Here is a 17,566-nt window from a genome sequence, read left to right as displayed (position 1 = left end):
TCACCTGTCTCTGAAGTAGTGGGGTGCAGTAGGGGGCTGTATAGGGTATAATGGGGTATGTCAGTCGGGTGTTAGATATCACCTGTCTCCAGTTTTTGGGTACAGTCGAATGTTGGGGTGTCAGCTGTCACCTCTCCCCAGGTTTGGGGTTCAGTTTGGTGTTTTCCGGGGGGTAGGAGAGGGTTGTGAAAGCATACCATGGTTCTGGGGTGTCATCTGTAACCTGACTATACTATTGGGGTGCAGGATGTAGTGAGGTGTTAGGGAGTGTAGTAGGGGGCTGTGTAGGGTGCTATGGAATGTGTCAGTCAGGCGTTAGGGTGTCAGCTGTCACCTCTCCCCAGGTTTGGGGTTCAGTTGGGTGTTCTGGGGAGTAGAAGAGGGTTGTGAAAGCATACCATGGTTTTGGGGTGTCAGCTGTCACCTGCCTATATTGTTGGGCTGCAGGATGTAGTGGGGTGTTAGGGGGCTGTGTAGGGTGTAATTGGGTATGTCAGTCAGGTGTTGGGGTGTCAGCTGTCACCTCTCCCCAGGTTTGGAGTTCAGTCGGGTGTTCCGGGGAGTAGGAGAGGGTTGTGAAAGGTATACTATGGTTTTGGGGTGTCATCTGTCTATACTGTTGGGGTGCAGACTATAGTTGGGTGTTATAGGGGACTGTGTAGGGTGTAATGGGGTAAGTCAGTCAGGTGTTAGGGGTGTTGGCTGTCATCTCTTCCCAAGTTTGGGGTTCAGTTGGCTGTTCTGGGGTGCAGGAGAGGGTTGTGAAAGGTATACCATGGTTTTGGGGTGACACTTGTGTATACTGTGGGGGTGCAGAATGTAGTGGGGTGTAGTAGGGGGCTGTGTAGGGTGTAATGGGGTATGTCAGTCGGGTGTTGATGTGTCAGCGGTCATCTCTAACCGGGTCTGGAGTTTAGTCGGTTGTTGGGGTGCCTCTCCGGGTTTACGGATCAGAGTTCCGTTGGGTGTTCTGGGGTGTAGGAGGGAGTCACCGGTCTCCAGTTTTGGGGTACAGCAGAGGGCTATACAGGGTATGGGGTGTCACCTCTCCGTTTTGGGGTATAGTAGGGTGTCATGAGGATATGGAGGTGGCAGCTCTCAGTTTTGGGGTGTAGTAGGGTGTCATGGGGATATGGAGGTGTCAGCTCTCAGTTTTGGGGTGTAGAAGGGTGTCATGGGAAATGGGGATATGGAGGTGTCAGCTCTAACCTCGCTCCAGTGCTTTAGCCTCCTAAGCAGAAATCATTGGGAAAGGAGCTCATATCTGCTGCGCATGCGCAGTGACAGTCCGCCGGTGTAGTGTCATTTTTTGCTGCCTATCACAGAATGCTATGGAAGTGACGTTGCCGCCAGAAATTGCGTACTGCGCATGCGCAAAGCGTTCCAAATACTCGCGCCGTGCGTTCCAACATAGTTTCGGCAATACGGTTCAGCGAAACCATCACATAATGTTACGGAAGTGACGTTACACACAACACAAATACTGGGCCGTGCGTCACAACACTAATACTTCCCTTGTTACCTCGTATCATTTTTTACCAACCATGCTGAGCTACGTGCAGTGTTAGGTTTTGCATTGCTGGGACTTGTAGTGCCTATCCTGAGCTACATGCTTCAATGTTCAGTGTCCTCATCCTTATCCCCCTGCTTCAATGTTCAGTGTCCTCATCCTGATCCCTGTGCTTCAATGTTCAGTGTTCTCATCCCTATCCCCGTGCTTCAATGTTCAGTGTTCTCATCCCTATCCCCATGCTTCAATGTTCAGTGTCCTCATCCCTATCCCCGTGCTTCAATGTTCAGTGTCCTCATCCTTATCCCCCTGCTTCAATTTTCAGTGTCCTCATCCCTATCCCCGGGCTTCAATGTTCAGTGTCCTCATCCCTATCCCTGGGCTTCAATGTTCAGTGTCCTCATCCTTATCCCCGTGCTTCAATGTTCAGTGTCCTCATCAACATTGAAGCAGGGGGATAAGGATGAGGACACTGAACATTGAAGCCCGGGGATAGGGATGAGGACACTGAACATTGAAGCTGGGGATAGGGATGAGGACACTGAACATTGAAGCACAGGGATAAGGATGAGGACACTGAACATTGAAGCATGGGGAAAAGGATGAGGACACTGAACATTGAAGCTCGGGGATAGGGATGAGAACACTGGACATTGAAGCTCGGGGATAAGGATGAGGACACTGAACCTTGAAGCCCGGGGATAGGGATGAGGACACGGAACATTGAATCACAGGGATAAGGATGAGGACACTGAACATTGAAGCACGGGGATAAGGATGAGGACACTGAACATTGAAGCCCGGGGATAGGGGGGATAGGGATGAGGACACTGAACATTGAAGCTCGGGGTTAGGGATGAGGACACTGAACATTGAAGCCCGGGGATAGGGATGAGGACACTGAACATTGAAGCAGGGGGATAAGGATGAGGACACTGAACATTGAAGCAGGGGGATAAGGATGAGGACACTGAACATTGAAGCATGGGGATAGGGATGAGGACACTGAACATTGAAGCACGGGGATAGGGATGAGGACACTGAACTTTGAAGCACGGGGATAAGGATGAGGACACTGAACATTGAAGCACGGGGATAGGGATGAGGACACTGAACTTTGAAGCACGGGGATAAGGATGAGGACACTGAACATTGAAGCACGGGGATAGGGATGAGGACACTGAACATTGAAGCACAGGGATCAGGATGAGGACACTGAACATTGAAGCATGTAGCTCAGGATAGGCACTACAAGTCCCAGCAATGCAGAACCTAACACGGCACGTAGCTCAGCATGGTTGGTAATAAATGATACTAGGTAACAAGGGAAGTATTAGTGTTGTAACGCACGGCCCAGTATTTGTGTTGTCTGTAACGTCACTTCCGTAACATTATGTGAAGGTTTCGCTAAACGGTATTGCCGAAACTATGTTGGAACGCACGGCGCGAGTATTTGGAACGCTTTGCGCATGCGCAGTACGCAATTTCTGGCGGCAACGTCACTTCCGTAGCATTCTGTGATAGGTGTACCTTTTCGGTGTATCGTTGCTATGGACGAGTGCGGGGTGTAACAAGTGCAGGGTGTAGCAAGATGGCGGCGACGGTGTAGTGTCACAGTTTGCTGCCTATCACAGGATGGTGCGGAAGTGACGTTGTTGCGTACTGCGCATGCGCGATGCGTTCCAAACGCTCGCGCCGTGCGTTCCAACATAGTTTCGGCAATACAGTTCAGCGAAACCATCACATAATGTTACGGAAGTGATGTTACACACAACACAAACACGGGCCACGTTGTTGCGTACTGCGCATGCGCGATGCGTTCCAAACACTTGCGCCGTGCGTTCCAACATAGTTTCGGCAATACAGTTCAGCGTAACCATCACATAATGTTACGGAAGTGTTCGTTACAACACTAATACTTCCCTTGTTACCTAGTAGGTTTTGCATTGCTGGGACTTGTAGTGCCTATCCTGAGCTACATGCTTCAATGTTCAGTGTCCATCCTTATCCCCGTGCTTCAATGTTCAGTGTCCTCATCCCTATCCCCCTGCTTCAATGTTCAGTGTCCTCATCCCTATCCGCGAGCTTCAATGTTCAGTGTCCTCATCCTTATCCCCCTGCTTCGATGAGGACACTGAACATCGAAGCATGGGGATAAGGATGAGGACACTGAACATCGAAGCATGGGGATAAGGATGAGGACACTGAACATTGAAGCTTGCGGATAGGGATGAGGACACTGAACATTGAAGCACAGGGATAAGGATGGACACTGAACATTGAAGCTCGGGGATAGGGATGAGGACACTGAACATTGAAGCAGGGGGATAGGGATGAGGACACTGAACATTGAAGCTCGGGGATAAGGATGAGGACACTGAACATTGAAGCAGGGGGATAGGGATGAGGACACTGAACATTGAAGCATGGGGATAGGGATGAGGACACTGAACATTGAAGCATGTAGCTCAGGATAGGCACTACAAGTCCCAGCAATGCAAAACCTACTAGGTAACAAGGGAAGTATTAGTGTTGTAACGAACGGCCCAGTGTTTGTGTTGTGTGTAACGTCACTTCCGTAACATTATGTGATGGTTTCGCTGAACTGTATTGCCGAAACTATGTTGGAACGCACGGCGCAAGTGTTTGGAACGCATCGCGCATGCGCAGTACGCAACAACGTGGCCCGTGTTTGTGTTGTGTGTAACATCACTTCCGTAACATTATGTGATGGTTTCGCTGAACTGTATTGCCGAAACTATGTTGGAACGCACGGCGCGAGCGTTTGGAACGCATCGCGCATGCGCAGTACGCAACAACGTCACTTCCGCACCATCCTGTGATAGGCAGCAAACTGTGACACTACAACGGAACGCCACTTCCATTACCAATTCTGACGGGTCGCCTAATCTGACGGAACACCCCCAGGTGAGCGGGAGGAGCCTGACAGTGCCAATGGGAGGAGCGGAGCCACAACGCAAGAAGTGGAGGGGCGGGGACGTGCAGAGGTGCCGGTGACGTCACCCGTTGTGGTTTCCCGCAAGGAGCATGCGCGGTACGAGCGGTATGGCGGCGCCCAGTGTGTGGAGTCTCCGCCGGTGATCACCGCCTCTTTTCTTCCCCGGTAAGTGCAGTCATGTGACCTGCCCGCCACGCCCCTTCGCTTCTCAGCCCAGAGACCCTGGGCTACGTCAGCGCCCCGCCCCCTGACACCTCTACACCCTACGGGGGGCGTGACCGGCTAGTTTTACACCTGTAGAGGGTGCCCGCCCCCCTCCGGACACCGTGTGTGTTGTGTGTGTACAGTCCTGTGCTAATCTCCTCCCACCATAGACAGCATGACCTGCCCCTTCACCGCCCACTCCATCCTCATCACCAGAGACTGCTAGAGATCAGCACAGTGGGCCACACATAGGAAGAGGCTGTGATACCCTCACTGATATGTGTACAGGGCGAGTCCTCATCACCAGAGACTGCTAGAGATCAGCACTGTGGGCCACACATAGGAAGAGGCTGTGATACCCTCATTGATATGTGTACAGGGCGAGTCCTCATCACCAGAGACTGCTAGAGATCAGCACAGTGGGCCACACATAGGAAGAGGCTGTGATACCCTCACTGATATGTGTACAGGGCGAGTCCTCATCACCAGAGACTGCTAGAGATCAGCACTGTGGGCCACACATAGGAAGAGGCTGTGATACCCTCACTGATATGTGTACAGGGCGAGTCCTCATCACCAGAGACTGATAGAGATCAGCACAGTGGGCCACACATAGGAAGAGGCTGTGATACCCTCACTGATATGTGTACAGGGCGAGTCCTCATCACCAGAGACTGATAGAGATCAGCACTGTGGGCCACACATAGGAAGAGGCTGTGATACCCTCACTGATATGTGTACAGGGCGAGTCCTCATCACCAGAGACTGATAGAGATCAGCACTGTGGGCCACACATAGGAAGAGGCTGTGATACCCCACTGATATGTGTGTACAGGGTGGGTCCTCATCACCAGAGACTGATAGAGATCAGCACCACTTAGACATGGTCTGTTGCGGGTGACTAGAGACTGCTAGCTCCGGCTATGTGCTGAGTACTCAGGCATGTGGATGGGCGGTGTGGGATTTGTTTGAGTTCCAGGTGACCAGCGACTGTTAGAGATCATCATTGTGAATTATAGGCAGGATTCAAGGATGTAGATGTACGGAAAGAGACTGTTAGATCAGGCTATGTGCCGAGGACTCGGGGACATGGATGGACTGTGTGGGATTGGTACTGGTTACCGTTGTGGCCTTATTCTGGATGACCAGAGACTGTTAGAGATCATCACCGTGTATGATAGATAAGATGGGAAGATGTGGATGTAATGCAAGAGACTGTTACCCTGTTTCCCCGAAAATAAGACCTAGCGTGATTGTCGGTGATGGCTGCAATATAAGCCCTACACCCCCAAATACAGTGGTGTGAAAAAGTGTTTGCCCCCTTCCTCATTTCCTGTTCCTTTGCATGTTTGTCACACTTAAGTGTTTCGGAACATCAAACCAATTTAAACAATAGTCAAGGACAACACAAGTAAGCACAAAATGCAATTTGTAAATGAAGGTGTTTATTATTAAAGGTGAAAAAAAATCCAAACCATCATGGCCCTGTGTGAAAAAGTGATTGCCCCCCTTGTTAAAACATACTATAACTGTGGTTGTCCACACCTGAGTTCAATTTCTCTAGCCACACCCAGGCCTGATTATTGCCACACCTGTTCACAATCAAGGCATCACTTAAATAGGAGCTGCTTGACACAGTAAGGTCCACCAGAAGATCCTTAAAAGCTACACATCATGCCGAGACCCAAAGAAATTCAGGAACAATTGAGAAAGAAAGTAATTGAGATCTATCAGTCTGGAAAGGGTTATAAAGCCATTTCCAAAGCTTTGAGAATCCAGCGAACCACAGTGAGAGCCATTATCCACAAATGGTAAAGACATGGAACAGTGGTGAACCTTCCCAGGAGTGTCCGGCCGCCCAAAATTACCCCAAGAGCGCAGCGACGACTCATCCAAGAGGTCACAAAAGACCCCACAACAACGTCCAAGGAACTGCAGGCCTCACTTGCCTCAGTTAAGGTCAGCGTTCATGCCTCCACCATCAGGAAAAGACTGGGCAAAAATGGCCTGCATGGCAGAGTTCCAAGGAGAAAACCACTGCTGAGCAAAAAGAACATCAAAGCTCGTCTCAATTTCTCCACAACACATCTTGATGATCCCCAAGACTTTTGGGACAACATTCTGTGGACCGATGAGACAAAAGTGGAACTCTTAGGAAGGTGTGTGTCCAAGTATATCTGGCGTAGAAGGAACACTGCATTTCATAAAAAGAACATTATACCAACAGTAAAATATGGTGGTGGTAGTGTGATGGTCTGGGGCTGTTTTGCTGCTTCAGGACCTGGAAGACTTGCCGTGATAAAAGGAACTATGAATTCTGCTGTCTACCAAGAGATCCTGAAGGAGAATGTCCGACCATCTGTTCGTGTACTCAAGCTGAAACGAACTTGGGTTCTGCAGCAGGACAATGATCCTAAACACACCAGCAAGTCCACCACCGAATGGCTGAAGAAAAACAAAATGAAGACTTTGGAGTGGCCTAGCCAAAGTCCTGACCTGAATCCTATTGAGATGTTGTGGTATGACCTTAAAAAGGCCGTTCATGCTCGAAAACCCTCTAATGTAACTGAATTAGGACAATTCTGCAAAGATGAGTGGGCCAAAATTCCTCCAGGACGCTGTAAAAGCCTCATTCCACGTTATCGCAAACGCTTGGTTGCAGTTGTTGCTGCTAAGGGTGGCCCAACCAGTTTTTAGGTTTAGGGGGCAATCACTTTTTCACACAGGGCCATGATGGTTTGGATTTTTTTTCACCTTTAATAATAAACACCTTCATTTACAAATTGCATTTTGTGTTTACTTGTGTTGTCCTTGACTATTGTTTAAATTGGTTTGATGTTCCGAAACACTTAAGTGTGACAAACATGCAAAGGAACAGGAAATGAGGAAGGGGGCAAACACTTTTTCACACCACTGTAAGCCCTAGTTAAAGTCCTTGTAGGTTTTGTTTTCGGGGAAACGGGGTAGATCCCACTGCTGTGCACAGGACTCGGGGGTGTGGATGGACTGTGTGGGATTTGTCTGAGTTCCAGGTGACCAGAGACCGTTAGAGATCATTAGCACTTATGAACTGTCATTTTGCACAGGACTCGGGGATGTGGACGGACATTGTTGAGAATTGTATTGTTTACAGTTGTGGCCCATTACTGGGTAACCAGAGACTGTTAGATCCCACCATTGTGAACAGGATGTGAGGACGTTCTATGTGGGATTGTATGAGTTGCCTAGTTCCAGGTTACCAGAGACTGCTAGAGATCATCAGCACGTAGGTGTGATCTGTTCCGGGTGACCAGAGACTGTTAGATCTGGCTACGTGCCGAGGACTCGGGATGTGCATGGGCAGTGTGGGATTGGTACTGGTTACCGCTGTGGCCTTTTTCTGGGTGACCGGAAACTGTTAGAGATCATCACTGTGTATATTATATATAAGATGAGAAGATGTGGATGTAAAGAAAGAGACTGTTAGATCCCACTGCTGTGCACAGGACACAGTGATGTGGATGGGCGATGTGGGATTTGTTTAATTTCTGGGTTACCAGCGACTGTTAGAGATCGTCGTTGTGAATTATAGAAAGGATTCAAGGCTGTAGATGTACGGCAAGAGAGTGTTGGATCCCTCTGTTTTGAACAGGACTCTGGGGTGTGGATGGACCATGTGGGATTTGAGTTCCAGAGACTGCTAGAGATCGTCATTGTGAACTATCGTTTTGCACAGGACTCGGGGATATGGATGGACAGTGTTGGGATTGGTATTGTTTACAGTTGTGACTTTTTTTTCTGGGTTACTAGAGACTGTTAGATCCCACCATTGTGAACTGGATTTGAGGATGTTTTATGCAGTGAGTGATTTGCCTAGTTCCGGGTTACCAGAGACTGCTAGAGATCAGCACTGTGAGCCATAAATAGTATGCAGGGAGGTGACTGTAAAGAGTGTGATTGTGATCTGTGCTGGGTGACCAGAGACTGTTGGAGATCATGGCTGTGAATTATAAATAAGATGTGGATGTACGACCAGAGACTGTGAGAGATCAGCACTGTGAACCATAAATAGTATGCAGGGAGGTGACTGTACAGAGTGTGATTGGGACTGCTTGGCTGTGATCTGTGCTGGGTGACCGGAGACTGCTAAGAGATCACCGCCGTGAACTATAAATAAGATGTGGCTGTACGACCAGAGACTGCTGGAGATCATCACCGTGTATTATAGATAAGATGGGAAGATGTGGATGTAAAGCAAGAGACTGTTAGATCCCAGTGCTGTGCACAGGACTAAGGGGTGTGGATGGGCGGTGTGGGATTTGTTTGAGTTCCAGGTTACCAGAGACTGTTAGAGATCGTCATTGTGAACTATTACCAGGATTCAAGGATGTAGATGTACAGCGAGAGACTGTTGGATCCCTCTGTTTTCAACAGGACTCAGTGATGTGGATGGGCGGTGTGGGATTTGTCTGATTTCCAGGTGACCAGAGACTGTTAGAGATCGTCATTGTGAACTATCGTTTTGCACGGGACTCGGGGATGTGGACGGACAGTGTTGGGATTGGGATTGTTTACAGTTGTGGCCCTTTTTCCGGGTTACCAGAGACTGTTAGATCCCACCATTGTGAACTGGATATGAGGATGTTCTATGTGTGAGTTCCAGGTGACCAGAGACTGCTAGAGATTATTAGCACTTAGGTGTGATCTGTTCTGGGCCGATCATGCCATATTCCTATTACAAGAGATCCTTGTAATACGAATAAAAGTGATCAATACTTTTTTTTTTTTTTGTGTGTCAAATAACATTTTTTATTTTTTTTAACAATAAAAAAAAAAAATGTTTAATGCGCCCACGTCCCAGTGTGCTCGCACGCAGAAGTGAACGCATACGTAAAAAGGTAATTTTTTTTTTTTTTAATTCAAAGCGTCCCCGCTCGCAGAAGCGAACGCATACATAGGCCGCGCCCACATATGAAAACGGTGTTTAAACCACACATGTGAGGTATCGCCGCGATCGCATGCAAAACATGTAACCAGCAAAAAAAATTAAAGTGTCGCCTATGGGGATTTTTATGTGTCGAAGTTTGGCGCCATTCCACGAGCGCGTGCAAAGTTGTGTATCTAATTACTCGGCGTAACTTCATCTTTCACATTATGCAAAACAATATTTAACCACTTTCAGACCGGACCATTTTGCTGGCCAAAGACCAGACCACTTTTTGCGATTCGGCACTGCGTCGCTTTAACTGACAATTGCGCGGTCGTGCGACGTGGCTCCCAAACAAAATTGATGTCCTTTTTTTCCCACAAATAGAGCTTTCTTTTGGTGGTATTTGATCACCTCTGCGGTTTTTATTTTTTGCGCTATAAACAAAAAAAGAGCGACAATTTTGAAAAAAAAAGCATTATTTTTTACTTTTTGTTATAATAAATATCTAAAAAAAACATTTTTTTTCCCTCAGTTTAGGCCGATACGTATTCTTCTACATATTTTTGGTAAAAAAAAAAATTGCAATAAGCGTGTATTGATTGGTTTGCGCAAAAGTTATAGCGTTTACAAAATAGGGGATAGTTTTATGGCATTTTTATTATTTTTTTTTGCCCAGTAATGGTGGCGATCAGCGATTTTTATTGTGACTGCAACATTACGGCGGACATGTCGGACATTTTTGACACATTTTTGGGACCATTGTCATTTATACAGCAATCAGTGCTATACAAATGCAGTGATTCCTTTGTAAATTACACTGGCAGTGGTTAACCAGGGGGTGGCAGTGTAGGGGATGTGTGTCCTAGGGGTGTGTTTCTAACTGTGGGGGGCTGGGCTGTGTGCTAGTGAACACTGATCTCTGCTCCAATCACATGGAGCAGAGATCAGCGTCACTTGTTGCTAGGCAGAACGGGGAGATGCTGTTTACAACGCATCTCCCCGTTCTCCTTCCCCGTGAGACGATCGCGGGTATACCCACGGCGATCGAGTCCGCGGGACCCGCGACCGGACTCACGGGGGTCCCGACCAGCACGGCAGCGCGCCGGCGGCAGCGCGCTCCCGATGGCAGGGCGGCAAATTTAAAGGGACGTACAGGTACGCCCATTTGCCTGCCCGTGCCATTCTGCCAACGTACATCGGCGTGCGCTGGTCGGTAACTGGTTAAGGAGGTTTCTAACTGGGGCGGGAACTAACTGGAGGAGGAGAGAGACCGGACTCACGGGTGTCCCGACCGGCACGGGCATCGCTAGCGGCGCGCACGCGATGGCAGGGTGGCAAATTCAACTGGACGTACCTGTACGCGAGTTTGCCTGCCCGTGCCATTCTGCCGCCGTACATCGGCGTGCGCCGGTCGGGAACTGGTTAATGTGTTGTGGTTTTTTAAAGCATTAAATGTTTTTTTTTCCCCCAAAAAAAGTGTTTGAAAAATTGCTGCGGAAATACCACGTGAGATAAAAAGTTGCAACGACCGCCATTGTATTCTCTGGAGCAGTGATGGCGAACCTTGGCACCCCAGATGTTTTAGAATTAAATTTCCCGTGATGCTCGTGCACTCTGCAGTGTAGTTGAGCATCATGGGAAATGTAGTTCTAAAACATCTGGGGTGCCAAGGTTCGCCATCACTGGTCTAGGGTCTTTGCTAAAGACCCTTTTGGGGGTTCTATGTCAGCAAAAAATTGATGATTTTTCCCATGTAGGAGAAAAATGTCAGAAATGGCCTGGGTGGCAAGGGGTTAAAAAGGGGATCGACTCCAGAGATAAAGCGATAATTCTCCAGCTCTACAAGACTCTGGTCCAGCCACACCTGGAGTACGCCATTGTGGACAGGACTTGGGGATGTGGATTTGTAATGTGTGATTTATCCAGCACAAGGTTACCTGAGACTGTTAGAGGACAATGTTATTTAGGTGCGGTCTGTTCTGAGTTACCAGAGACTGTTAGATTGTACTTGTGAACAAAATGTGATCCACAGTGTGTGATTTTTTTTTTTTCCCCCCGGTTACCAGAGACTGCTAAAGATCTGCTATAAATTGGATGCAGAGATGTGGCTGTACAGCATGGGTGTGGTCTAATCTGGGTTACCAGCGACTGTTAGATCCCGTTGTGGACAGAACTCGGGGATGTTAATTTGCAGCGTTATTTATCTAGTTCCAGGTTACCGGAGACTGCTAGAGACCACCATTGTGAACTATAAACCAGGAGTGGCAGTGTGGATTGACAGAATGTGGTCTGTTCCAGATGACTAGAGACTGCTCGAGACCACCATTGTGAAATAAGGACAGGATGCAGGAATAATGTGCAAGAAGATACTGTTAGATGTCGCTATTGTGAACAGTGAACAGGACTCTGGGATTAGAATGGACAGGGTGTGATTTGTTTGGCTCCAGGTGACCAGAGACTGCTAGAGACTCCCATTGTAAACTATAGATGGGATGTGACAATGTGGGTTTAAAGTGTGAGGTTTGTACTCTTTGGGTGTGGTCTGTTCTGCGTCACTGGAGACTGTTCGATTCCGATCTCAGGGATCTGGATGGACAGTGTGTGATCTGTACATTTGAGGTGTAGCTTGTTCAAGATGACCAGAGACTGTTAGATCCTGCTATTACAAACAGGACATGGGGGTGTGCGTTGTGTGATCTGTACTGCTTAGGGTTTAACTTGCCCAGGATTACCAGAGACTGTTAGATCCTAATATTGTTAACAGGAATCGGGGATGTGGATTTGCAGTGTGTGATTTGTCCTAATCCCGGTTACCAGAGACTGCTAGAGATCATCATTACTGAACTACAGACAGGATGCCACAATGTGGATGTCCAGAGTATTATGTGTGGGTGTGGTCTATTTCCAGGTCACCAGAGACTGTTAGATCTCTCCATTGTGGACAGGACATGGGGGTGTGGCTATGCATTGTGTGATCTGTACTGCTTTGGGTTTACTTGCCCAGGATCACCAGAGACTGTTGGATCCCATTATTATGGACAGAACTCGGGGATGTGCAGTGTGCGATTTCTCTAGTTTTCAGAGACTGTTAGAGACTTCCACTGTGAATTATAAATGAAGATGGGAAGATGTGGCTGTGAAACAAGAGATTGTTCGATCCCGCGGTTGTGGACAGGACTCGGGGATGGGGATGGACAATACATAATTTGTACAGTTTAGGTGTAGCTTGTGCAAAATGACCAGAGACTGTTAGATATGACTGGAGTGATCAGGACCTGGAGAGTGGGATGTATGATTTCCGGTTACCAGAGACTGTTAGAGACCACCATTGTAGACTATAAGCAGAATGTGATGGTTACAGGTTAGGTGGGGGCTTGTTCCAGGGTACCAGAGACTGTTAGAGACCACCACTGTGCACAGGACATTGGAATGTGGATTTTCAGAAGGCGATTTTGTCTAGTTCTAGCTTGCCAGAGACTGTTAGAGACCACCATGGTACAGTATAAGCAGATGAGGTGTGACCTGGTCCAGATTATCAGAGACTGTTAGAGACCACCATTGTGATCTATAGACTGGATGTGGCTGTACAGAGTGTAGTTTGTACTGGTTTTAGGAGGTGTGTGTTTTAGGTTACCAGAGACTGTTCCAGACCACTGCTGTGTAACACGAGAGTGACAGCATTGACCCTGAATAATAATAAAAGTAATAATAATAGTAATAATAAATAATAGGAGAAATAATAGTAATAATAATAAAAATAATAATACAAGTAATATAATAATAGTAAGAATATTAAAAAAAGAATAATAATAAAATAAATAATAGCAGTAATAAAATAAATATTAATAATAACAGTAATGTAAAAGTAATAAGAAATAATAATAAAATAAGTAATATAAGAAATAGTAATAAAATAATTAAAGTAAAAAAATAAATAATAATAATACAATTAATAAAAAATAGTTATAGTAGTAACAAAAATTAGTAAAAATAATAAAGTAATAAAATAATAGTAATAATATAAATAATAATAAAAAAATAGTAATAATAAAAGTAATAAAATAATAGTAATAATATAAATAATAATAAAAGAAATAGTAATAATAAAAGTAATAAAATAATAGTAATTGTAATAATAAATAATAATATAAATAATAGCAGTAATAAATATTATTATTAATAATAATCAAAGTAATGTAATAATAAAAGAAGTAATAAAAGAAATAGCAATTATAAATAACAATTAAAGTAAAAATAATAGTAATAAATATAATAATACAATAATAAAAAATAATTATAGTAGAAATTACTATAGTATAGTATAGTACAAAAATAATAAAGTAATAAATAGTAATAAAAGAAATAGTAACAATAAAAGTAATAAAATAGTAATTTTAATAAATAATATAATAGCAGTAATAAATAATATTAATAATAATAAAAATAATGTAATAATAAAATAAGTAATAAAAGAAATAGCAATAATTAAAAAAAAAAGTAAGTAAGTAAAAAAAAAAGAAACAATAGCAATATAATAATACAATTAATAAAAAATAATTCTAGTAGTAACAAAAATAATAGTAAAAATAATAAAGTAATAAAATAATAGTCATAATAAAATAATAGTAATTGTAATAATATCAGTAGCTATTAAAGCAGTAATAATAAAATAAATATTAATAATAAAAGTAATGTAATAATAAAAGAAGTAATAAAAGAAATAGTAATAATAAATGAAGAAAAAAAAGAAATAACAGTAATACATAAACTATAATAATACAATTTAATAAAAAATAATTTAGTAGTAACAAAAATACTACTGAAAAATAATAAAGTAATGAAATAATAGTAATAATAAAATATATAATAGAAATTGAGTAGTAGTAAAAAAATAAATAGTAATAATAAAATTCATAATAGAAACAATAATAGTAACAATAAAATAAATAATAATAGTAGTAATGATCATTAAAATAAAATAAATAGTAGTAGTAGTAGTAATAATAATATTCCTAAAATAGTTTAATAATAAAAGTGATGATAATAGTAGTAATAATAATAACAAACAATAATAATTGTCATAGATTTTTGGGGAAATACCAAGTATGGCCACTAGATGGGGTGAGAGTACAGAAGACTGGATAAGCCTTGCTGTAAGACTACTAATGTAATCGGAATAATCATCGATCGCAGACGAAGGCCCCAGTCACACTTGAATTGCTTGGGGTGTTTTTTTTTGTGTTTGCATGTTCAAGCTACACACACAGGGCAGTCCATTTGTTTGATGCACGAAAAGTAATCACATTAGCCTATGTAGCTTTTTGAGCGTAAAGCTTCGTACATTTTGACACCATTTTTTTTTTGTCGCTGCAGAAAATCCTGCATCTGGTTGGTGCGTTCCTTCCTTGGTTTAACAAGGAATGGCACCACAAGCGCGACACGCACTGTCTACGTATTCGTAAACACGCAATGCGCTCGCACGTTTTATATAAAACATTTTTACATGAACAGAGCTTACTTTTGGTGATAATTTAATCACTTCTGCGTTTATTTTTACATATATACTGTGTGTGTGTGTGTACACACACACACACACACACACACACACACACAGTATCTCACAAAAGTGAGTACACCCCTCACATGTTTGAAAATATTTTATTCTATCTTTTCATGTGACAACCCTGAAGAAATGACACTTTGCTACAATGTAAAGTAGTGAGTGTACAGCTTGTATAACAGTGTAAATTTGCTGTCCCCTCAAAATAACTCAACACACAGCCATTAATGTCTAAACTGCTGGCAACAAAAGTGAGTACACTCCTTAGTGAAAATGTCCAAATTGGGCCCAATTAGCCATTTTAACTCCCGGTGTCATGTGACCCGTTAGTGTTACAAGGTCTCAGGTGTGAATGGGGAGCAGGTGTGTTAAATTTGGTGTTATTGCTCTCACTCACTCATACTGGTCACTGGAAGTTCAACATGGCACCTCATGGCAAAGAACTCTCTAGGATCTAAGAAAAATAATTGTTGCTCTACATAAAGATGGCCTAGGCCAGTGATGGCGAACCTTGGCACCCCAGATGTTTTGGAACTACATTTCCCATGATGCTCATGCACTCTGCAGTATAGTTGAGCATCATGGGAAATGTAGTTTCAAAACATCTGGAGTGCCAAGGTTCGCCATCACTGGCCTAGGCTATAAGAAGATTGCCAAGACCCTGAAATTGAGCTGCAGCATGGTGGCCAAGACCATACAGCGGTTTAACAGGACAGGTTCCACTCAGAACAGGCCTCACCATGGACCACGAAAGAAGTTAAGGTCACATGCTCAGCGTCATATCCGGAGATTGTCTTTGGGAAATAGACATATGAGTGTTGCCAGCATTGCTGCAGAGATTGAAGGGGTGAGGGGGGGGGCAAGATGTCAGTGCTCAGACCATACACCGTACACTGCATCAAATTGGTCTGCATGGCTGTCATCCCAGAAGGAAGCCTCTTCTAAAGATGATGTACAAGAAAGCCGCAAACAGTTTGCTGAAGACAAGCAGACTAAGGACATGGATTGCTGGAACCATGTCCTGTAGTCTGATGAGACCAAGATAAACTTATTTGGTTCAGATGGTGTGAAGCGTGTGTGGCACAACCAGGTGAGGAGTACAAAGACAAGTGTGTCTTGCCTATAGTCAAGCATGGTGGCGGGAGTGTCATGGTCTGGGGCTGCATGAGTGCTGCCAGCACTGGGGAGCTACAGTTCATGAATGCCAACATGTACTGTGACATACTGAAGCAGAGCATGATCCCCTCCCTTCGGAGACTGGGCCGCAGGGCAGTATTCCAACATAACGACCCCAAACACACCTCTAAGATGACCACTGCCTTGCTAAAGAAGCTGAGGGTAAAGGAGATGGACCGGCCAAGCATATCTTCAGACTTAAACCCTATTGAGCATCTGTGGGACATCCTCAAATGGAAGGTGGAGGAGTTCAAGGTCTCTAACATCCCCCAGCTCTGTGATGTCATCATGGAGGAGTGGAAGAGGACTCCAGTGGCAACCTTTGAAGCTCTGGTGATGTCATCATGGAGGAGTAGAAGAGAACTCCAGTGGCAACCTGTGAAGCTCTGGTGACCTCCATGCCCAAGAGGGTTAAAGCAGTGCTGGAAAATAATGGTGGCCACACAAAATATTGACACTTTGGGCCAAATTTGGAAATTTTCACTTATGCCGCGTACACACGACAGGACTTAAGTCCGGCAGACTTTCGACGGAGTTCTGACGGAGTTCCGACAGAGTTCTGACGGACTTTTCGAATGAGCGGACTTGGCCACACACAATCACACCAAACTCCGACGGATTTGAACGTGATGACGTACGACTGGACTCGAATAAGGAAGTTCATAGCCAGTAGCCAATAGCTGCCCTAGCGTCGGTTTTAGTCCGTCGGAATAGCATACACACGAGCAAATTTTTTGGTAGGAACCGGGTCCGGCAGAGTTCTGGTGGAAAAATTTGAAGCATGTTCCATATTCTAAAGTCTGTCAGACTTTTGCGAATCAAAAGTCCGTTGCAGCCCACACACGATCGAATAGTCTGCCGGAATCATTCCGTCAGACTTTGGATGTTGAAAAGTCCGCTCGTGTGTACGGGGCTTTAGAGGTGCACTAGAGCTCCACGAGCCTTAAGTGTAAATCGATTGGTTTACGTGAACGTTATAGCGTCTACAAACTATGGGATGTAGACTGCCATTTTTATTGATTTCTTTTTTTTATACTAGTAATGGCGGCGACCAGCAACTTTATAGTGGGACTTCGATAGTGTGGTAGGCAATCTGACACTAATGGCCCATTCACAGGATCAGAAAATCATGCAAAAAAATACCACTTTAGAGGCGATCGTACAATGATCGTTAGCACACAGCTTTCAAGAGCCGTTCACTATGATCCAATGGAATAAGCATGGAAATTTTACTATTATGTTTAACCA

The 17,566-nt window shown here is 44.7% G+C and overlaps 1 protein-coding gene across 3 annotated transcripts in view; it reads left to right on the top strand.

Moving 5' to 3' along the window:
• The first annotated feature begins 4,501 nt into the window (after positions 1-4,501).
• The window catches only part of LOC143989165 (uncharacterized), a 129,121-nt gene continuing 116,056 nt past the window's right edge, over positions 4,502-17,566 (top strand). For all 3 annotated transcript variants that reach the window (XM_077489196.1, XM_077489195.1, XM_077489194.1), the window contains exon 1: positions 4,502-4,634. The gene's annotated coding sequence lies outside the window, so the exon portion shown is untranslated. The remainder of the gene's footprint in view (positions 4,635-17,566) is intronic.

This window comes from Lithobates pipiens, unplaced genomic scaffold (genome assembly GCF_037356315.1).
Source record: "Lithobates pipiens isolate NorthernLeopardFrog02 unplaced genomic scaffold, aLitPip1_a1.2 Scaffold_18, whole genome shotgun sequence".
NCBI lineage: Eukaryota > Metazoa > Chordata > Amphibia > Anura > Ranidae > Lithobates > Lithobates pipiens.
Note: the sequence above shows the minus strand (reverse complement) of the source record. Positions and strands in the feature narration are given on the sequence as shown.